Source organism: Peromyscus eremicus, chromosome 3, assembly GCF_949786415.1.
Source record: "Peromyscus eremicus chromosome 3, PerEre_H2_v1, whole genome shotgun sequence".
Lineage (NCBI taxonomy): Eukaryota > Metazoa > Chordata > Mammalia > Rodentia > Cricetidae > Peromyscus > Peromyscus eremicus.
In genome coordinates, this window is record NC_081418.1 from 101643846 (window position 1) to 101665098 (window position 21253).

At 46.5% G+C, this 21253-nt stretch overlaps 1 protein-coding gene and 1 long non-coding RNA gene across 3 annotated transcripts in view; one reads left to right on the plus strand and one right to left on the minus strand.

Moving 5' to 3' along the window:
- The window catches only part of Chchd6 (coiled-coil-helix-coiled-coil-helix domain containing 6), a 212735-nt gene that overhangs the window by 19214 nt on the left and 172268 nt on the right, over positions 1–21253 (minus strand). The window lies entirely within an intron of this gene.
- Positions 4659–12172, plus strand: LOC131907185 (uncharacterized). Of its 2 annotated transcripts, none has more exons than XR_009378322.1 (3): positions 4659–4863; positions 5755–6565; positions 12037–12172. It is a non-coding gene; the product is annotated as an uncharacterized LOC131907185 (long non-coding RNA). The 2 variants fall into 2 exon arrangements; XR_009378323.1 differs by having other exon boundaries at positions 5755–6244.

The following is a 21253-nucleotide window of genomic DNA, read 5'->3' on the forward strand; positions in this document are numbered from 1 at the left end:
TGCTGTTCTCCATCCAACCCATTACTTGCAGGAACTAGTGCAATTCTCTCCACTGAAGACACAAGCCTCTCCTGGGTGGGGCTGAAAGTATGGTGGTGGGCATGCTAAAGGAGGAAGCATGCAGGTAGTGAGAAAGGGAAGACTGCAGTGCTCCCCAGTGCAAATGGAAGGCAAGCTACATGCACATTTAAAGTTTTCTAATAGTTACTTGGCAAAAGTGAAACAGGTGAAATTAATTTAATAATGCATTTCACTTAATAAGCTATAACAAAGTGCTATCCCAAAATGTAAGCACAGGAAAGAATTATGAGATATTACAGGATTTTGTTCTGAGTGGTTGAAATCCATGCGAACTTGGCACTTGCAGCACACCTCAAAGGGGACGGGTCACACGTCAATAGCTGCACATAGTGTGCCTGGACATCTGAACAGCCCAGAACCGACACTTTTCTGAACTGGGTACTCTACAAACATGACTATGTTAGTCACATTCTGTCTCTGTGACAAAATTCCTGAGACACAGGGCTTGAAAAGAGGAAATGTTTAGTTTGGCTTGTTTCAGTCCATGGCTGCTCAACCCTATTGCTTTGGGCCTGTGGCTGCACAGTATACCATGGCAAGAGTTGGTGACAGAAAAGGCTGCTTGCTTCATGGTGGCTGGGAAGCAAAGAGATGGGAGGAGGCTGGGATCTTCATATTAAGGCATGCCCCTAGAAACCTGACTTCCTTCCACTCTGCTCCATCTCCTAAAGGTTCCACCTTCTCCCATTAGCACCAGATAAAGGCCAGGCCTTCAAGACATAAACCTGTGGAGGACACTCTCCATCCAAGCTCTAATAGCAACTTCTCACCATCTTCCCATCCAAGCACAAGAACAGCATTATTGTCCCTTTTCACAGATGATAAAACTGATTTAGAGCAGAGGAGCCATGTGCCTTGGCCCAGGATAGGAAAGGGATGTGAAGGTAGGCTGGAGTGGCTGCAGGTTGTGTTCCCAGAGAGGGCAGTCTGGTCCAGAGTGTGAGAGCCAAAGAACACCAGGTGGGTGCCCACAGGCATGAACTTTTGGGTTGGGAAGGGCTTTATGAGCCACACTGCAGGGATCAAATGTATGTGTATATGTATGTACACACACACACACACACACACACACACACACACACACACACACACACACTCCATGGGAGCAGCCAAGGCCTTTTCCTTTATGGCTTTCGAAGGTCATAAACTAGCCACTTCCTGCCACATCAGCCCTAAGCCTGGCCTCTGCACCTCAACCAACACTGTGCTTCTGCTTTTCAAAACTCACGGTCATGCTAGTAATTCAGTGAGAGCCATGTTAAGATCTGCTCTGCTGGGTAATCACCTTTGCATAATTATTAATTATTCTGCTACTTTTGAACATTTAAATGCAGTGTTGCTTGTTTTTATCATACGGAAAAGTATCATACATTTTATATCCATGACTTGCTTCAAGCTTTGAATACCCTTTTTGCCTTTTATGTTTTTAAACAAACTTTGGGCCTTTGCTTAAATAGGTGTTTAGGCTAAGTGGCACAAGGTTTTGAGCAGATGTAGCAAGACTCTGTAGAGTAACAAAGCCCAAATGCAAAGCACCTTTCTTGTCATGGTAGTTCCTGGCCCTGCGTTCTTGCCTCTGTACAACTTAATTGTGCTTCACCTGCAGGGCTGTCCTCACCTCTACAACACCAGCCCAGGACCTCCACAGAGTTATTGTGAAGCTTGATCTGCAAATCCCTGGAGTGTCTAGCATTCAAGGACACCCAAACCATCGGGTGTTAGAATGTGTTGGGCCTGATGCCCACTCCCGTGGAGGGCAAGAGACTCTCCGAGGGTGCAAGTCCTGAGAAGGACCACCTCTGAGACCTGCCCTGCCTCTGCATCCTGCCATGCTATCTTCCTGTTCCTTAACAACTCCAGGCTCAGAAGGAAACCATGTTGAAGGAATTTGGCCGAGCAGGCTGTGCAGCCTGTGGGGGAGAGATGATTGTGCTCACTGGGGAAGCCCAAGGCTGCAGGGCAAAACACTGTTTCTAAAGTGATTCCCAGACCAATGGTTTCTTGAAAACTGTTTTACCTAGAATCTATATAACCACTTTTCTTGTCTTTATTCTAAAAATCCATGTTGCTTATCCATAGGTAATTTACTGAGCCAAGGAAACAATGTAAAAGACAAAAGGAGGGGACAACAGGACATGTGTTCCCAGCTTCAGTTTCCAGTGGAGCCTGACAACATGCTTTGTGACAGTGACACAGAGCCCGGAACATGGCCAACACTGTCTGTCAGGACTAATGACCCCAGAGGCACCCATCATTAGCCAATTCACTAATTAGGGCCTGTTTGCAGAGCTAATGGGAAGGGTAATCATTTGTTAATTTAAGTAAAACTCTCAGGCATTCCTGACAACCATCATCACAGAACATTCTGGAAAGCAATTCGCTATTCCAGTAAAATTCAAAGAAAGAACCTGACAACACAAAAGCATACATGAACTCTGCGAGGAATCTGCTGTAGAAACCCCTTCCTCATAGACCTTCCTCAGCTGAGGGATGTGTGTGGTGAGTGTAGTAGGCATGTGCTCCTGCAGGCCAGAGCCCTCCCCCATGCAAATCTTCCTGATCAGAGATCTGTGAGGCCTATCCCTTCCCTCAGACTGTAGTCTAGAGACTACTAGCACCACAGAGAAGAAAATCACTCCAGAATCTCACTAGGGAATGGAGAGAGTTGGTGCTAGGCTGTGTGTGTGCAAGCAAGTGTAAGAGGGCTTTGCACAGCTGTATCTGTCTCTGTGTAGGAAGGAGGTATTCTGACTCAGCTTTTGTGCAAAAGATAAAGCAGTAGTTTTCTGAAGATGATTGTGATCACCTTATATACAACTTAAAAACCATGAACTGTGAAGAAATCTTGTTGTTATTGGAAGGTATTTCAGTGATGTCTAAACCAATGCCTATTATTCAGAAAAAGATTCTGTAACCCATGGACATGGGATCTTACCGAATTAGCTCTTAACGGCCCTCACTACTAGTACATAATTTAATTAACCATCTAAAGCTTCTAGGGCTTTCACCTGGATCCTAGAAATGGAAAGAAAGGAGAGATGGGGCATAGCCACCCCTTCAAGAGGAAGTAGGCCTGGGAGCAGGTGGAACTAACATTTCTCTGGGCCTCGAGACCCTGTGGTCCAGTTACATCATGGAGCAGATGAGGATCTGAGGCCCAGGGTGGGAGGTGACTTCTTGGCATAGTAAGCATGTCCACTAACAAGGCAGGTATGACTCCTCACATTGCCTATGACAAAGCTCCCTGGGAGTCACCTAAGGGCTTGACCCTCAAACTTGGTTCTTGTTAGAAACAGTATGAGAATTTCCTGTCAGATGCGGGATGCAGACCTCTATGAAGGCAGGAGTCCTGAGGCATAGTGCTTCTCAATCAACAGAGGGGCAGCTGCTATGTCTCCTCTCTGGTCTGGCACAACATTTAGGGCCTTCCTGTGTTCATACATCTGGCATGCCCACTTGTGCCTGGCCAGTGGATATGTGTGCACTCTGCAAGAAGTTGGAAGGCACATTCAAATGTGAGGCCCTGGGTCAGTGAGACCACAAAGTATAGGACAACATTTCCTCCCAGAAAGATCCATGCTTTCTACACTCAAGGTGCAGGCTCCAGAGAGGAGGTAGCTGCTGTCACAGGAGAAAGCACTGGGTCCTTTCTATCTCCAGGGTCCCTGGGGCAACTCAGAAGCCAGCCTAGATTTAGTGGCTCTCTCTGGGGGACTTTATGGGTTAGGCCATTAATATGTTGTCTGTAACACATTCACTTGGCAGCTGATCTAACTCCAGGGTACACAGTGGCCACGTGGGAGTTTGCAGGCAGTGCAAGGTTCTGAGATCTCTGCTTTTGCAGAATACTGGACTCTGCATTTCATGTGATTCTAAGGAGACTTGTTCATAGCCTAATACGAGCCTAGATCATGGTCGGCTGGCCTAAGCAGGCTATGAAGCAGTGGTGGGTTATGAAGACTACTGAGGGAAGCTCTCAGGGCAGCAGACTGCAGCAAAGGCCCTGAAGCATCAAGCCACACATTACCAGAATCTCTGGGAACTCATATGCTAAAGTTGACCTTTAGCAGCTACGAGATAGAAATCTCGTAGACTGGGTTATGGCCAAGATAGGCCCTGAATCCTACCTCTACCCTGTTCCTCCACTGAATGACCCAGAACAGGGGAGCCAAATAACACCTCAATTTCCTCATCATGACAATGGGGAAGGGGCCAGCTCCCTGATGTAGACAGGTGTAGTGCTTCATGAGACAAGGGTGGGTCTTATTCTTCCTTTTACTGGTGGTCTGAACCATATCCTCTTGTCAAGTGCAGTAGCACCAGGGATATAAGCTGGAGTTTTTGGGTTTGGATCCATTTCTCCTGGTAATCGCCTTAGAGTAGACTACAGAACAGGAGCCTGCAGAGCTCTGGGCTGGGTATATACATTAAGGAGGAGGGGAGGACCAGGCAAGTTTCTGAAATGGTCTGGGATCAGGCAGATTGAGTTAGTAGCTAGGGCAGAAGAGTGAGGTCAGAGGTCCCCAGCTCCTGACCCCTAGCTTAGTCACAAGTGCCTCACAATGAGGGCACGAGAGTCCAATGGTCAGTCCTTCTAACTAGGACTGTAACTCCAAGCATGCCTCCAAATGACAGACTTCCTGGGACCAAAGACTGGCCCATAGGCTGAGGGTCAACTTGATAGACCAAAGTTGGCTTCATCAGCAGATCTGTGTGCCAGGGCCAGGGGAAGTAAAGGAAAATCTGGAATGGAATTTAAGCTTAAAAGACACTGATCACTAGGTAATCCTGTCTCTTTATGGGAAGGGAAGAGGGTGAGTCCTGCAGGGGTGAGGCCAGGCAGGGCTCCAGGTGTTGGACAGGATAAAGCTCATAAAACCCACCGCTACTGCTGTACCAAAGCTGTCATCTGAGGGCAAAGGAACACACCCTGCCCTGCCAAGCTTCCTTGGCTGGGCCAAGGAGGCTGCACGGAGGTGGGTACCAGGCAGTAGGAGGAACACTGAGCCAAGGCGGTCCTCATTCTCTGTACTGTGGGGCTCTTGGGGAAGGGGACAAGGAGAGCATATAATCAGATGGGCTTGAGGGACAATGAAATGAAAACAGACACGATCTCCTATCTGCTTTCCAAAAGAGATGAAGACCCATATCACAAATCTGAGGAGGGAATGGGTAGGATGGACTCAGCCCTCACTATAGTCCTGGGAGCTACTGAGGGTCAAGTGTTAGAGATAATACAATTGAGGCTGAGAGGGGCTACCACAGGAGAAACCAAAATTATTTGACTCTGAGTTCTCTGCTGCAAAGCCCATGAGCTTCTGCATATAGCTGGCTTCTTCCCAGCAAACAGAACAAACGCTAGAAGAAAGCACAGAAGGTCTTCGTGGGCAGGAGAATGATCAGAGGACCATGATTCTTCCCATGTCTACCACCCCCTCCATCCCCTGAACTGTGCTCAAGAACACAGTGTGTACAGTCTGTAGACCACGCCACTATTGCTACAGCTAGCAGGGAAGAGGCACAGCACACTCTAGAGGAGCAAGTAACCCTGGTAGATGCTGAGTTGGCTTCAGCAGGAGACTTGTTTGAGAGAAGTTGGAAAGGGAGCCACAGCAGCAGGAATGCATGGCTATGTTGAACACACATACCGCCATCTCACCTTTCCTTCTCTAGGGATCCTGGCTAGGAGAGTAAGCACCAACGGCCTGAAAGCCCCAGCCTCCATCCACATCCCTGGAAGAACTCCTTCACCATCCAGCCTGCCTCGAAGGAGTGATAGCACATGATGGCCAGGATCTTAGCCAAGAGCTTTTGAACAAGGGCCTACATGGTAGAAGTCTTAATGGAGGTTTCCAGGCTTGGACAACTCACCAAGGTCACCAGTGACTTAGCAGAAATATGAAGAAACAGTGACTAACAAGTTACTAGAAGGTGGAGTATGAGGACCAACAGATATGCAATTACAAAAACCAATCCTCAGGCTGGATTAAGTCCACTAGAGTGCCACTCATGGAGTGGACACTGGGTCCTGATCCTAGGCCCCAGCTGAGCACTTCCTAACTGTATGTGGAGATGAACATTCAGGAAGTGCAGGAAGCTTATGTCAATGGCCAGTGGAGTCAGCTGAGGAGTCAGCAGGCATCAGTTCCCCAGGGAGGATCTGGTGGGTATGCTACTGTTGACAGAGCAGTCTCTGGATGAGGGAGACGGTGCCCACACACACTGACAGTGAGAGCAGAGGGGACTCCAGGAAGATGTGTGCCTCCTCTGAGGGCTGAGGGAAACAAAGGCAGGGGATATGAAAGCTCTTGTCACCTGACTGTAGGGCTGCATCATCTCTGTGCCACAGAGCTCCAGACAGGGAATAAGGATGCTTTAAAGGGAGGGCAACCCAAGCTCTCCCTACAGATGCTCTTTGCTAACTTCCAAGCAGACAGGAGATGAGAGGTGTAAGGATGGCCACTGGTGACTCAACTTGTTACAGGTGAGTAGGAAGAGCTCTGAGTGGGCACCCAGAATGAGCCACCCTTTTGTTTGGAATAGTCAGTCTGCACTAAGGGAGTCAGACGATGTCAACTTATGGAAGGTGGAAGCCCACATGGCCTGGAGATATGATTTCTCCCAATGGTTTAGAAACTCCATCTGGGACACTTGTCTCTAAATCTCCATCTGTTATGAGCCATCTTTCTGTGCCATCCATCCTGGTCTCCTGAGAACTAGATGTCAGGGCCAGAGACAGGGCTCACCAGACTCCAGCCCAGCAGGTCCTGGGTAAGCAGCATTCATTGACAGCACCCAGCACTGAGGGGATTCTTCACTGACACTTTGCTACTCACTTTCCAGGCCATACTCCCTAGAGAAACAGCATGTGCACACAATAGGGCTGCATTGGATGGCCTGGCTCCTCCCATGTCAGGGGCGGTTGCAGCCTCAGTCAGCCAAGCTTTCCCCAAAGATTAGGAATGGGGAGGTGACACAACCCAGGGAAACAATCTAACAGTAACAATGCTAAGCAGTCACCTCTCTCCTGATTAAAAAAGGAGAAAAAAGATTGGACTGTAATAACATTTAATCCCCAGAAGCTAATCTAAATGTAACACTCAAAAGAAAACAAAAGTGGCACAAAAGAGATGCGCCCAGCCCCTGCCTTCAGGGACACTGGCTTTATTCCCAAAGTGAGCGCATTAATAGAGCTGGGAATGAAATGCCATTTCTGTCTTTGTAAGGGGAGAGGATTACCAAACTGTTGTCTCTAAGCTCAGTTTTAAGTCATGGATCTCTGAACGTCAAGAAAGCCTGGGGCTGAGGCAGCACCTCCCATAAGCCCATGGCCAGTGCTTCCAAACCCACCCGGTGGGTGTTGGCTGGACAAGTATGGGCTCCAGGCCCTTGGAACACAGACTGTGAAGAACATGTCATCCCATGGTCCTCAGACTTGTTCCTCTCCCTTTTCTGCTTAGGTGCTGGTAGCTTGCAACACAGGAGGTAACAGTGCACAAACAGGCCCTGGTCAGGTGTCCTCTGTTCTCCAGAGCCTGCATCTGTGCTGCACAGAGCCCATTCTGACTCTCAACTACACAGCCCTGCTCACTGTCTCCCACCTCACCTGTGCTGCACAGAGCCCATTCTGACTCTCAACTACACAGCCCTGCTCACTGTCTCCCACCTCACCTGTGCTGCACAGAGCCCATTCTGACTCTCAACTACACAGCCCTGCTCACTGTCTCCCACCTCACCTGTGCCGCACAGAGCCCATTCTGACTCTCAACTACACAGCCCTGCTCACTGTCTCCCACCTCACCTGTGCTGCACAGAACCCACTCTCTCAACTACACAGCCCTGCTCACTGTCTCCCACCTCACCTGTGCTGCACAGAGCCCATTCTGACTCTCAACTACACAGCCCTGCTCACTGTCTCCCACCTCACCTGTGCTACACAGAGCCCATTCTGACTCTCAACTACACAGCCCTGCTCATTGCCTCCCACCTCACCTGTGCTACACAGAGCCCATTCTGACTCTCAACTACACAGCCCTGCTCACTGTCTCTCACCTCACCTGTGCTGCACAGAGCCCATTCTGACTCTCAACTACACAGCCCTGCTCACTGTCTCTCACCTCACCTGTGCTGCACAGAGCCCATTCTGACTCTCAACTACACAGCCCTGCTCACTGTCTCTCACCTCACCTGTGCTGCACAGAGCCCATTCTGACTCTCAACTACACAGCCCTGCTCACTGTCTCTCACCTCACCTGTGCTGCACAGAGCCCATTCTGACTCTCAACTACACAGCCCTGCTCACTGTCTCTCACCTCACCTGTGCTGCACAGAGCCCATTCTGACTCAACTGTGCAGCCCTGCTCACTGTCTCCCACCCTGTCTTGTTGTTTCCTTCCTAGCACTTTGTATCATTCAGTACCAGCTCTCCAAGTAGCGCAGTCCTACCCACCCTTCCCCATATTATTCTCCATGTTTCCTTCATACACTGCGTGTTTCTGTCTCATTCACTGCTGACTTTCTGTTCTGTTGCCTGGGAGTAGGAGCCTAGGGTCCTGTCATTCTCTGTCCATGGAATACTGCAACCTGTGGCTGTGGAATGGGTGAGTCATTTCAGCTGGCAGCACTGAGCCCTGTCTCTGCTCTCGACACTGTCACTTTGTCCTTCCCAAGGCTGCCAGTTCTCTTTCTAAAGCACAAACCCAATATTATCAATTCCCCCACTTAAAAGTGTATTTTATGACTTACTGCAGCCTGAAGAACAAGGTCCAAATAGCTCTTGTGCACTGCTGGCCTTGTGTCCAGAACCATCAACTCCCAGCTTTGTGTAGTGAATACCTCAGCCACCCCAGGACTGCTTTCCTGACACCTCACCAGCACCTTCCCACAGGTTCCTGCTCCCTCCAGCGCTGAGCACAGAGCTGCCTGACCCATCTCTCTGGGGCCGCCTGGTGAAGCTCAGTGTACTCAGATGATCCACAGAGCTTGGTTCACGTCACTACCCAAAAGCTTAGGCAGAGACAGGTGTGCCATGGTCTCTGCTCCAGGAGAGCTTCACTCACATTTCACGGCTCCCATAGCTCCTAAGGGGCCACTGTGTCCCTGAGAGTCCCTTGAGTGCTTGAAATGTTTGAGGCTACAAAGATGAAGTAACAAAGCATCTCCCAGCAAGAAGCCTTAGTCTGCAGACTATGATGACTAGGTATGGGTAAAAAGCCACACTTAGGGGCAGTGGCGGTGTCCCACCTCAGGTTCTGTGGGCATTGTGCAGATTGGGCTTGATAGTGTGGAGGCCGTGGGATTGCCAAGATGCTTTTGCAGAGACCTGATTGAGACAAGAGTGGTAGGTGCTGTGTGAGGAAAGGGTATGCATAGGCAGGGCTGCCTGCTATCAGAGGCAGCAAGGACCAAATCTCATCCTTAGCTGAGGAAGGAGGCAAGCACCAGGTCAGAGGTCACATCACTCAATCTCGTGTTTAGGGAGAAAGGATGATGAAAATAGTAAGGGGAGGAAGTTTCTAGAAAACACACTAGCCCCCCAGCTTCTTTCTGCCAATGATAGGCCCAGGTCCCAGAACCCAGGCCATGGATTAGTCCCATATAGTCCCACAATAAAATACCTGGCAGCTCTTCCTGGGGGGTATATGTTGATGGTTCACCAGGGAGGGAGAGACACTGGACAACACGAGCCACACTCTGAGTACACACTACACTACTACTTCTCCTTAAATACTTCTGGTAGAAGATGAAGGCTGGACATTATGAAGGCTCACTGCAAGTCAGGAAGTTCTTTCCTAGACCTCACTTGAGTTTTCATTGCTGCAGTTTAGGTCTCAGATAAAGTTTGCTTCTCCAAGGAGTGCCAGTGGGTCTGCATGAGCTTCTTCTCAAGCCACAGACTGGACCTGCCTTTCCTGCGAGGTAGCCAGTCCTTCCCTGTGGGGGTCTCTCAATGTCTTCACCCAGGTCTGCATGACCTAGGTCCTAACCAGGAGCTCACTTAGGACTCATCACTTAGGCTGACATGACGTAGCAGGGGTCACAAAACTGCTGGCAATTCCTACAGTTCATTTGCTCCATCTGTCCCAAGTGTCCCCAGCCCCGCATTCTTAGGTGTTGGCCTTGGACACTGAGGCCCTCAAGCGTCAGGAAGACTCCTTGTACTCCACAACACCTACACTCCAATCAGCGTATCTGTGCCTCGGGGTCTACAGTGGGTGTCATTTTTTCTGATAAAATCCACAGATAGGGTCCAGGTCCAAGGGAGAGCAGGACTAGCCTCTGTCACAGAAGAGAGTAGCCATAATCTTTACTACCCCATCCCGCAATTCCCTTTAGTAACCTTCCTAGTTTGAATTATACAAGCTACCCACAAACACACATTGTTTAAAAATGAACACTTCAGAAACTGCTGCAGTCTCATTTGGCCCTGTCAAAAACCCTGAGCTCCCCTCAGGTGGCCATAGTCAGCATTGGTTTCTACTAGGAGGGTGGCTTTTTCCGCTATCTGACACAGGTCATACTAACTTAAACAGCACAGCTATGGTCTGCACAAGCACCTAACTGACCTCAAAGCAGGGTAGGACCCTGCTGCCTGTGGCAGAGGCTCCCACAGAGCAGTGTGTTTTCACTCCCAACCTTGCCTGCCACCCTGGAACATTGGCTCCCTCACCTACCCACCTGGTACACTTCTACCATACCATGTTTTAGGCTGGGTGGTGGGGACATAGAGCAGTATGACCCTGGATGAGCTCTGGATGACAGGACAGCAAACAGAAAAGAGGCTTAAGTAAGAACAGTCTAGACAGAAAAGGGAGGACATGCTACACACAAAGCAGGTTATGCAAGCACACATAACCCAACAGTGTCTGTTCTGAAAGCAGGAGCCAAACACAGTCTCAGACTTGCAATTCCATCATTAGAATTCATCTGACCCAGGGGTGGCAAATGGGTTTCAGCTCAAATGCTTATCCAACTACTGTTACTAGGCACAGGAGGGCAATGCTGAAAGTAGCCTGGGTACCACATCCAGGTTCAGTGAGAGTGTACTGGGGTCCACTTGTGATTTCTATCCCATTATTGACTGGAGCGGGTGATCATCCAACCTTTTACCTACACACACCATGCTCTGGAGATAATTCCTTTTCATGGCTCTTTCCTTCCCCAAGAGGCATCTCTTTGCCACTGCATGGGAGTAATGTCCTGCAGTTTAGGAAAGCTCAAGTATATGTACATGTGTATATTTCCCCCCCCCCCCCCCCCGCGATGGTACTGGTAGTCAGCCAGCCTGTGTATTAGTGAGCAATTTGTCCCTGCCTTGAGGTACAGTAAGGGGAGTCATGTGGAGAAGCATGGAGAACTGCCTCCATGCCTACCCTGTGGTCACCCCAACGGGTCTCTATAAAAATTTGCACAGGAAGACACAGGCCTGTCTGTTTCCACACCATGACACTGTATCTGAGATGCCAACTAACCTGCCATAGCTGCCTTGTCTTCCACATGGATACCAGCCTCTGCCTTAGGATGAGAAAAAGATGGCAGATGGGGTATCACAAAGCACCTGTGTCATGGTGTTCACCCCCTGGATGTACTGGTCCACCTCTGATGGATCTTTGGTGTGTTAACTTCTTGGAGGAAGTTATAGCTAAGATTATTTAAAACAGGGAATTGAGCCACTGCACCCCTTGAGTTCAGCCAGAGCTGAACGCTACCTGGATTAAGAATGTTGAAAGAATGCCACTTTATTTGGTGTTCAAATCAATCTGTCATCAGCTCACTAAATAGATGCAAACTCAGTCTGTGTAGTAATTCCTGTCTTTCGGGGGGGGGTGGGGTGGCAGCTCAAACAGCAAGTTCGAAGGGACATTAGTCAGAGATCCTGGGATCAAAGTCCTAGAAGCACAATGACTCATCCAAAGACAGCTAATAACTCTCTTCTTCCTGGCCTGATTGTTCTAGACTCTCTAAGGCTGGCTCTTTGTGCTCCAGGAGGACACTACAAGCTTCCTGACAATGAGAAGCCAAGGCAGGCTGTGAATGAATCCCATGGGAAGAGGACTGAAGGTTGTCATAAAAAATAGATGTGACACAATAAATGCAGGATGTTCCCTGGGGTCTTAATCTCTTCCTTCAGAAAACCAGAGCAATCCCGCCCACGGTGCTTGAGTGAGGTGGAAGGGCATACACACTTTGGGTATTCTTATCTACACCTACAACTCAATTCTTCCAAAACAAAAGTCCCCAAACTGTAACTGTCAGCCTCACCAACAAGAGTCTTCCACTGACCCGGAGGCCAGAGTCATCAGGTCCTTGACTCAGGGCCTCTGGAGATAATAGGTTTCTAGGACCGTCCCCCTGTGCTGGAGTAGCTCTGCCAAATTTGCTTTAGACTTCCCGTTTTTTTGAACTTGCAAGGCCTTTCTCTGCTAGCTGAGTCTAGCCATTCCTCAGAGGTTGTCAGCTCTGCCTCAGCCCCAGTGGAGCAACAGAGAGAGACCTGTATTCCCTTCCCACAAAAGCCAGGCCTTGCAGGTGTCTAAGTACCAAGGAAACCAGGATAGACAGGCCAGGACCTGAGAAGGGAGCCATGCAGAGATGGATGTGCATTCTTAGGCCACTTTCCCCATAGCATTTCTATCAGCTCATGGCTTCAGCAAGGGCCAGAAGGTCAGGAGGGTGATCTCATGGGGATGCAGAGAGACAGCATTCCTTGGAAGGCGGCCACACAGCTAGCTCAAGGCCCAGAAGTCTAGGTAGGAGGCTAGAAACATGCAGTTTTTTCTTCTTTAAAACACTTATAAATTCCTGAGCCACTTTAAAAGTAAGAGGCTAAGAAGCTCGTGGAAAGGCCGCAGAAAGGCCAAGGGTGTTTCCAGAAGGTTCCCATGACTGAGGAAACTAAAACCATAGTTCAGAGTTTTAAGAAGGAAACATGCTGGAGAGCCACACCCTGAGTATAGGGTGACTCACCTGACTGTCAGGAAGACTAGTCAAGCTTAGTCAAGTCAGCTGAGTCCCTGAGAATAAGAAGACCTGCTTCATCCAAGTGGCCACCAAGGACATCTCTGAAAAGAAAACATAGCCAAAGCGTCTACAGTGTGGACATGTAGTTGAGAACCACCAGGAACACAAAGAGACTGTCTAAGATGGAGAAGGGGGCAGGAGCAGACCTCAGATGGGTTCAAAATAAGCATAGCTAACATATCCAAGAAAAAATACATCAAAGGGCAGATGCTCATCAGACTGGACAGCCTTTAAGAGGGGCATCAATAATTGGGGAAATGTGATAACTGATTCAGAGCTCAGTAAGAGGCAAACTTGTCCCCATGAAGAGGGGACCAGCGAACCCAAGCTCAATTGGAACACCAGGCTACAGTGATGAGATTTTATAAGATGGTGAAAGCAGAAAAAGGACTAAGAGACACATGCAGTAGTAATCCAAATCTGGAAGCCTAGAGAGGAGAATATAAGACAGCAGAGGTGAATATTTGCCTAGAGAATGCCAGAAAATTCCTAAGACTGACAAGGGTGCTAAAATCCAAAACATGAACCACCAAAAAAAGAAAAAGGAAGAAAATCCATGCCTAAATACATTCTTATTAACAGTGCTAAAAGTCAAAGACAGAAATCATAAAAGAATCCCAGGGTAATGATGGTAGCATCAAATCAATAGAAAAAGACATCAACATAGAAATCTCCTCAGAGGTGAAAATGGCTGCTGATTCCTTCCCAGGGACAATGAAGTACAGATGCCCCAGACAACTACAAATAGAAATTTTTTTTTATTAGGAAATTTACACTAAGAGAAACACTAAAGGAAGATTTGGGATTTGTGTCTCTCTCTCTCTCTCTCTCTCTGTGTGTGTGTGTGTGTGTGTGTGTGTGTGTGTGTGTGTGTGTGTGTGACTTTGTAGACCAGGCTGTCCTCAAATTCATGCTCTACCTGCCTCAGCCTTCCAAGCACTGGGGTTATAGGTGTGCACCATCAGGCCTGGCACCATCAGTTCTTTAGTCAGAAGGGAAGCAATCTCAAAGAAACAACCAATGAGTAAGTCTAGACAGCAACGACAGCAGTGATCTACACGAGACCTAAGAACTTTAGCCAGTGGATGAGTGTGGGGCATGTCCACTGCAGAACTTCCTTTTAACTGCACACAAAGACTGTATCAGCTATTCCTCCCTTTTTCTGACTAGCTGGCACTTAGAGCACTTTTTTTTTTTTTTTTTTTTTTTTTTTTTACCCATTCCACATTCCCTCCACCCTCAGCAGGCAGGTCTTGGTTCTTTACCTAGAGGGGTGACTCACACTTCATTCCTGAAGGGTCTGGGACATTTATCATCCTTCCTGGATTGGGCTGTTGTGGTTTCCTCCTGACCTTAATCATAAGGCATGGAAACACCAAGAGTTACCTTAAAGGATTTCCTGCCTTCCAGGCACATTTTCCTTACCTCCATTGAGGAGAAACAGTTCAGTTTCTCCTTTGATGGTCTGGATCACCAAACAGTAACAGAAAGTTGTGAAGGACAACCACAAGCCCAAAGTGGCCAGGAAAATTTGAGCTTCTAATACAATGGGATTGTTGTACCTTCTGGCAGAAACACTCCCTGCTCTGGAATCAAGAATTCTTCCCCAGAAGAACAAAAGGTTGCAGAAACAAGAAGCAGAGATATGAATGCTGGTGCTCAATTCAGTTTTCCAGTTCAGGGGCCTATCCATGATGATGGTACTGTCCGCATTTCGGGCAAGTCTCCCTCTTCAGGTAGATCTCTCTGCAAACACACTCAAAAACACACAGAGGGTGTCCTAGGTGACTCCAAATCCAGTTAAGATGACAGTGAAGAGTAACCATGGAGGGCTACCAAAACAGACCATATACTGGATCATAAATCAACCTTCCAGACAATTTCAGTTTCCTGCTCTCAAGTCACTAATTAGCAAATTAAACTACAAAGCAATCATACCAAAAGTAGAAAATCCTCCAATGTTTGGAAAATCATCAATACATTTCTTCAGCAGATGAAATCAGAATTAAAAGCAGAAAAAGATTGAATTGAATTGTAGTGAAAATATATCAGCCCAGAACTTAAACGTTGTAGCAAAGCTATATGCTCAAGAGAGAATTTACAGGCATGACTGAAGATAAAAGAAAGGAAATAAAGCTGGGCATGCAAAGTCATCCACTGCTTATCCACAGTGAGCTGTTCTGAAGAAATGTGTTGTTAGCAACATCATGTGAACAGCAGAGCAGCTTATTATTTATCCCTTAAATCAGCCAAATCACACAATACAAACCTAGATGGTATGTGTCAATATCTTGGTGTGGCCTCCTGATGCAATTGAGACATAGTACCCATAAGATGTTGGAAACCACGGTCCATGACACACAGCAGACTACCTTACAGTTGCTTTTTCCTTTGTAAAGTGGAATGAGCACACACTTAAATAATGACAACAGTAGTCTGGCATATTGAATGCTAAACCAGCAGCATGGCCACATACGATCACCAACACAGTGTGCTATGTACAACAACAACAACTGTGTTATTTCACAGGACTGGCTGCTGGAGGTCTGTGTGCATAGATCACCACACAGTGATGTGCAATGCTGTGGAGGTGCTCAGCCCCACTGTGATCTTCTGGGGTCACCGCCTATGCAGGTCACTGTTGGTTGAGGTGTTGCTAAATAACACATGGATGCACTTTGCATCTTTTTTTTTTTTTTTTTGGTTTTTCGAGACAGGGTTTCTCTGTGTAGTTTTGGTGCCTGTCCTGGCTCTTGCTCTGTAGACCAGGCTGGCATTAAACTCACAGAGATCCGCCTGGCTCTGCTTCCCGAGTGCTGGGATTAAAGGCATGTGCCACCACCGCCTGGCACACTTTGCATTCTTACAACAAGACTAAAATACGCCATGTAATGTCAACCTGGCCCCTGCTTACTTCTAGGAACTTCATTTGTGTCTCTCTTCCTGCTCATTACTTTGGCCACACTGATCGTCTTTCAGCTCTTCCAGTGGACTACATGACTTCTTGTCTCAGGGCTTTTGCACATGGTGAAACTAGCTTCCCCTTCCTTTCTCTGGCAGCTCCGCATCTCACAGGAGTCAATTCAAACGTCATTTCCTCTGCCAAGTCCAGCCTAGGTCAGGTTCCTTGGCTGGGCATTTCAAACTTGTGCCCTATCTTTCACAGTACTATTAGACCATAGTGAACATTTGTCTGGGAATTTGCTTTCTCTGCAATACCGTTTTCTGTATCTCAAATGTCAGTAGGCTCTTCTTGGCAGAGGCAGAAGCTGCCCTCTTCCTAGCTAGAACCTCAATTCTAGCATGCCATCAGGAACAGGAGCCACACCACATGTGGTAAACGAATGAAAACACGGACAGAGTTTACCATCTAAGTAATCATTCGGTTTACTCGGATCTGTTAGCAATGCTCCGCTGTCTTGGAAGGAAACTCCCACCGTTTCTGCCACCAGCAGCTGGCATTCATTCCTGTGACATTTACAATGCAATTTGCAATCATTTGCTAATCCGAAAAAATCTCACAAACATTTTTTCCTTTGATATTTAAGGAAAATACTTTCTAACTTTGCACTGTTTACTACATGAGGGAAAAGACAGTGTTCTGGAAACTCTATCAATTTTTTCTCCACCAAGCCAGTGCTGTGAAGCAACTCAATGGCTGCCATTATTAATGTCTCTTAGTACTGGCTGGAGCTGAGACTCACAGATGGTTCACAAACAGCATCTACTTCTTGAACTCAGTCCTGAAGGCTGGAGAGTCCATGTGGCCCAATGGTAGGCAGCTCCTGAGTAGTGAAGTCCACAACCCTGCTTCATGGACAGCACTTTTTCCCTTTGTCTTCTCGGAGTAGGAGGGACAAGGCAGTGCCCTGGTGTCCCTTTCATATGAACACTGATCCCACTGACAAGGACTCAACATGTATGACCAAATCATCTCTCAGAGATCCAGCGGAGTTTCTGAAGAATGCTGACTCAGCCTCTAGCCAAAAGTCACGCTGCTACCACCACCAGCAGCTGACGACATCCCACGGGTCCCTTTCGTATGCAGACTTGCTGCACCATCATGTAAAGTATTACAAAGTGTGTCCTATTTGGAGTTGAGGAAATGGAGGCCTCTCAGAGTGGAGTGATTTGCTAGTAAGTGCAGGGCTGAGGGCTGAGCCAGTCTGCCAGGCCTGGTGGCTTAATGTCCAGCTACCTACCCTAGGTTCAGAGAGGTCTTAGAAAGACAGCCGAGGGGCTAGAGAGATGCTCCATGGTTAAGAGCATGCAATGTTCTTGAAAAGGACCTGAGCTTGGTTCCTGGCACCGATGTGGGTGACTAACAGTTGTCTGTGACACACACACACACACACACACACACACACGCACGCACGCACGCACGCACGCACGCACGCGCACACACACAAATAATAAAATAGATTAAAAAAAAAAAAGAAAGACAGCAGAGACACAGACATAAGGGAAGGACAGAGCTCTGAAGCAGTCTGAGTTAAACTTTAACCCCAGCCCCACCATACATTCACTGTGTTGGTCAAATCAACTTAACAGAGGGAAAAGGAAAAGTCTACTTGGCTTATAGATTCGGAAGCTTTAGTACGTGGTCACTTGATACTGATGTTTTGGGCCTGTGATAACACAATAGACCATGTAGGGAACTTGTGTTAGAGGAGCCCTATTCACCTCATAGCAGCTGGGAAGCAAGGGCAAAAGATGAGGGCCAACATCCTCTTCAAGATCATGCCTCTAATGTTCTATCTCCCTTTTTCTAGATTGTATCTTTTAAAGGTTCTACCATCTACCCTATGGCTGGGATCATATCTTAAATATCTGTGACTTTGGGTGGGTGGGGCAGGTAAGATATCAACTATATCACCAACTGAGATCTCAGGCAAAGTAAGGGTCCTTGCAACCTTTTCCAGATCCCTCTCCACGTGTACACTGACAGTAGCAATAGCACACTAGAGAATCAAACTGAAAGTGGATAAAGCTATATACTATTCAATATAGCTCAGCAAGCAGCAGTGGTTATCCAGGCATGCTACAAACATACACAAGGCCACTGACTTTCACCTGGTAAAAACCATGCTGGTCCATTTCTACCTTGTCTTCAGAGGACAGGAAGATGTAAGAGTGGCCTGTAACAATGAAGTCAGGCTCACAGGGCATATGACAGGGCACCAGGTCCTTAAGAGTGAATCAGCCTCAGCTTCCTGCAGGTGGAGAGGCCCCTCATATGGCCAGAGGTTGCACTGCTGCAGTGGCTGTCACCTGGCTCTCCCTACCAGTCTGACATGAGGGTTTCACAATCCTGGGTGAAGCTAGTGTGCAAGAAGAGCCTTTCTGAAACGTTTCGCTGTCCCTCCATCAAGGCAGGGACGCCTGTAGGCAGATGACACACACCTAGAGGGCATCTAAATATCCTCTATTATTCAGGGGACATACAATGCTCAGGCCTGTGGGGGTGGTGGGGAAGGGGCAATACACCAAAGGCTGTGTACATACCTTTCCTTATCTCCTTCTACCTGATTTAGAAAACTCTGTCCTCCCACATTTCCACAATCCCACTGTCACTCTAGGACTTAAAGTTTCAAAACTGTTATTTCCTGTCCCCAAACTGTTTCTTCCTTGGTGCTGCTTGCCAGCACTCTCCTAGCTGCAAGTGCTTCAAACACGGGAACAGAAGCCCAACACAGTACCTTATGCCATTCCACCAAACCCTCGGGCCCATTCTGACTGTACATCAATCCCATCCCATTCTCCTGGCTCTTCACAAGGTTATCTTTTTGTACACTATGAATATGTATTATTTTCACTGGCTTTATTAAGAGCTGATAACCTATAGCTAGGCAGGATTTCTGGGGAGAGAGGATGCTGGGAGGAGGAAGGGCAGAGTCAGGAGAGTCTCAGAAGTCTCGAGAAGATGCAGAGGAAACAGATGAACATGCTGCACTAAGATAAGGCACCAAGCCACGTGGCAGAATATAAATAAAAATATGGGTTAATTTAAGTTGTAAGAGCTAGCTAATAACAAGCCTTAGTTATTGACCAAGCATTCATAATTAATAGTAAGTCTCTGTGTGGTTATTTGAAGAGCCAACTGGCAGGACAGAGTTGACCAGTGGTCTTGAAGAAAAACTCTGCCTACAAATGGCACCCAACATGGGGCAACATATAGCCACATAAAACCCGAGAAAGCTTAGAAAAGATTCCAAACACACAAAACGGAGTCAAATGCAGCTTCTTGGTAACCACCTTCTCTTGGGCAGGCGCAGGGCTAGTGGCAAACAGAGGAGCAGCTCTTTTAAGAGGCCCTGCTACCGAAAACTTAAATGGGATTCATGAGCAGCCGACGGCATGCTACTTGGTGGCAGCATGAATCCAAAATCTTCCCAAAGTCGGGGCAGTTAACATGGCTCCCTGGTACCTCTGCCATGAGTGAGATTCTCAGGGAACTGAGTGGGGAGGAGCCAGCCACCAGCATGCCATGAGCTAAGTTGCATAGCAGTTTAAGTTTTGCTCATACAGACAAAAAAAGATTTCAGCTACACAGTAAAGACAGATCCAGATGAAAGAAACCTCTAAACTGGTTATAGTGTGTTTAAAAATACACATAGGCTAGAGAGAGAAAGGAGAAATTATATATATATATATATATACATACATATATATATATACATGTATGTATAGTCACAGAATAAAAATAGTTTAAAAGTGATAAAGTCCTTAAAAAAGGAATAAAGCAAAATAAAAAATATTAATAAGCCACATAAAGATAGGAAATACACAGAGAGTCTGAATCCTATATGTTATTGTGTTTTCTTTGAATTTTTTGAGTGCTGATGAATGAATAGCTGCTAAGAGATATTGGATTATGAAAGCTGCTAGATTAAACCAACCTTCATATTTAAAAAATATCTTGACTTCAAAATGGAAGCCAAAAGGTATGTTGCTTAGGGGAAGAGGTTATGCTTTTATTTCCACAGGAAATGAGAGGCTGTGGATTCATTCCAGGTTGATATGAATCAGGTTTGATCAAGGAAAGCTCCCTGAAAATCCTGGCTACAGAGATAAAGAAATAATCCTAGAAAAACTACAAAACACATAACATATATTTTACATGCCTAAAAATAAAACAAAAAAATCATCTTTGACTAACTTGTGTACAATACACAGCCTATACTTGTATTAATGCAGATATGTATGTTACCTTCAAAAGTTTATATATTTTCAGAGCAAGGGAACCAGATACCAATAAAGATGAATGGCCCAGGTGATCCAGCATCTCAAAATGCCTCTGTTACAGTTTCCTCAGAGTTCTGCATCTAGAACAGCTTCAAGGCTGCTGGCTGAGATGGTCCACCCTCACAAACTACTCTAGCCAAGACTTAACAATTATCCTACATTTTCTCAGGGTCCCTCAAAGATGCCAGTGCCCCCAGACAACAGGAAGCTTTATAGAGAAAACAATGCCCAAATTCTCAAAAGATTGGTTATGAATGTTTGTCATCATTTAAAGGGGTTGGTTACAAGTTGTTATTGGTCTAGTCAAGAAAAAAACTAAACAAAGGAATTAAATTCAAAGATTTGTTTCTAAAGGAAAAAAAGGGGTATATGATATAGAAATGATGAGATAAAAGGGTAGACTATTGATTCTGCTTTAATCCAAAAAATAAATATTTTTTTAAAGATTTATTTATTTATTATGTATACAGAAGAAGGTGCCAGATCTCATTACAGATGGTTGTGAGCCACCATGTGGGTGCTGGGAATTGAACTCAGAACCTCTGGAAGAGCAGTTGGTGCTCTTAACCTCTGAGCCATCTCTCCAGCCCAAAAAAACAAATATTAATGTCATAATATTTTACATTGGTATGGACTTTGGTTTATTGATACAAATTTAAAGTTAATTTTGTTATACTGTATGTATGTTTCTACTCTTGTTTGGAGTATTATGCTTATGTAGCTCATTTAAACATAATGTATAATTTCGAAATGCAGGTTAATAGTCATCTATAATCAAATTTATAGTCATATTAGGTATGTTTTCAAGGTTAAACAGATACATTTAGATAGAGAGATGGTCTTCAAACACTTCAAAGATCTACAGAATATGGCATTTAAGGTGTTTAATAACCTAAGGCTTTTTATG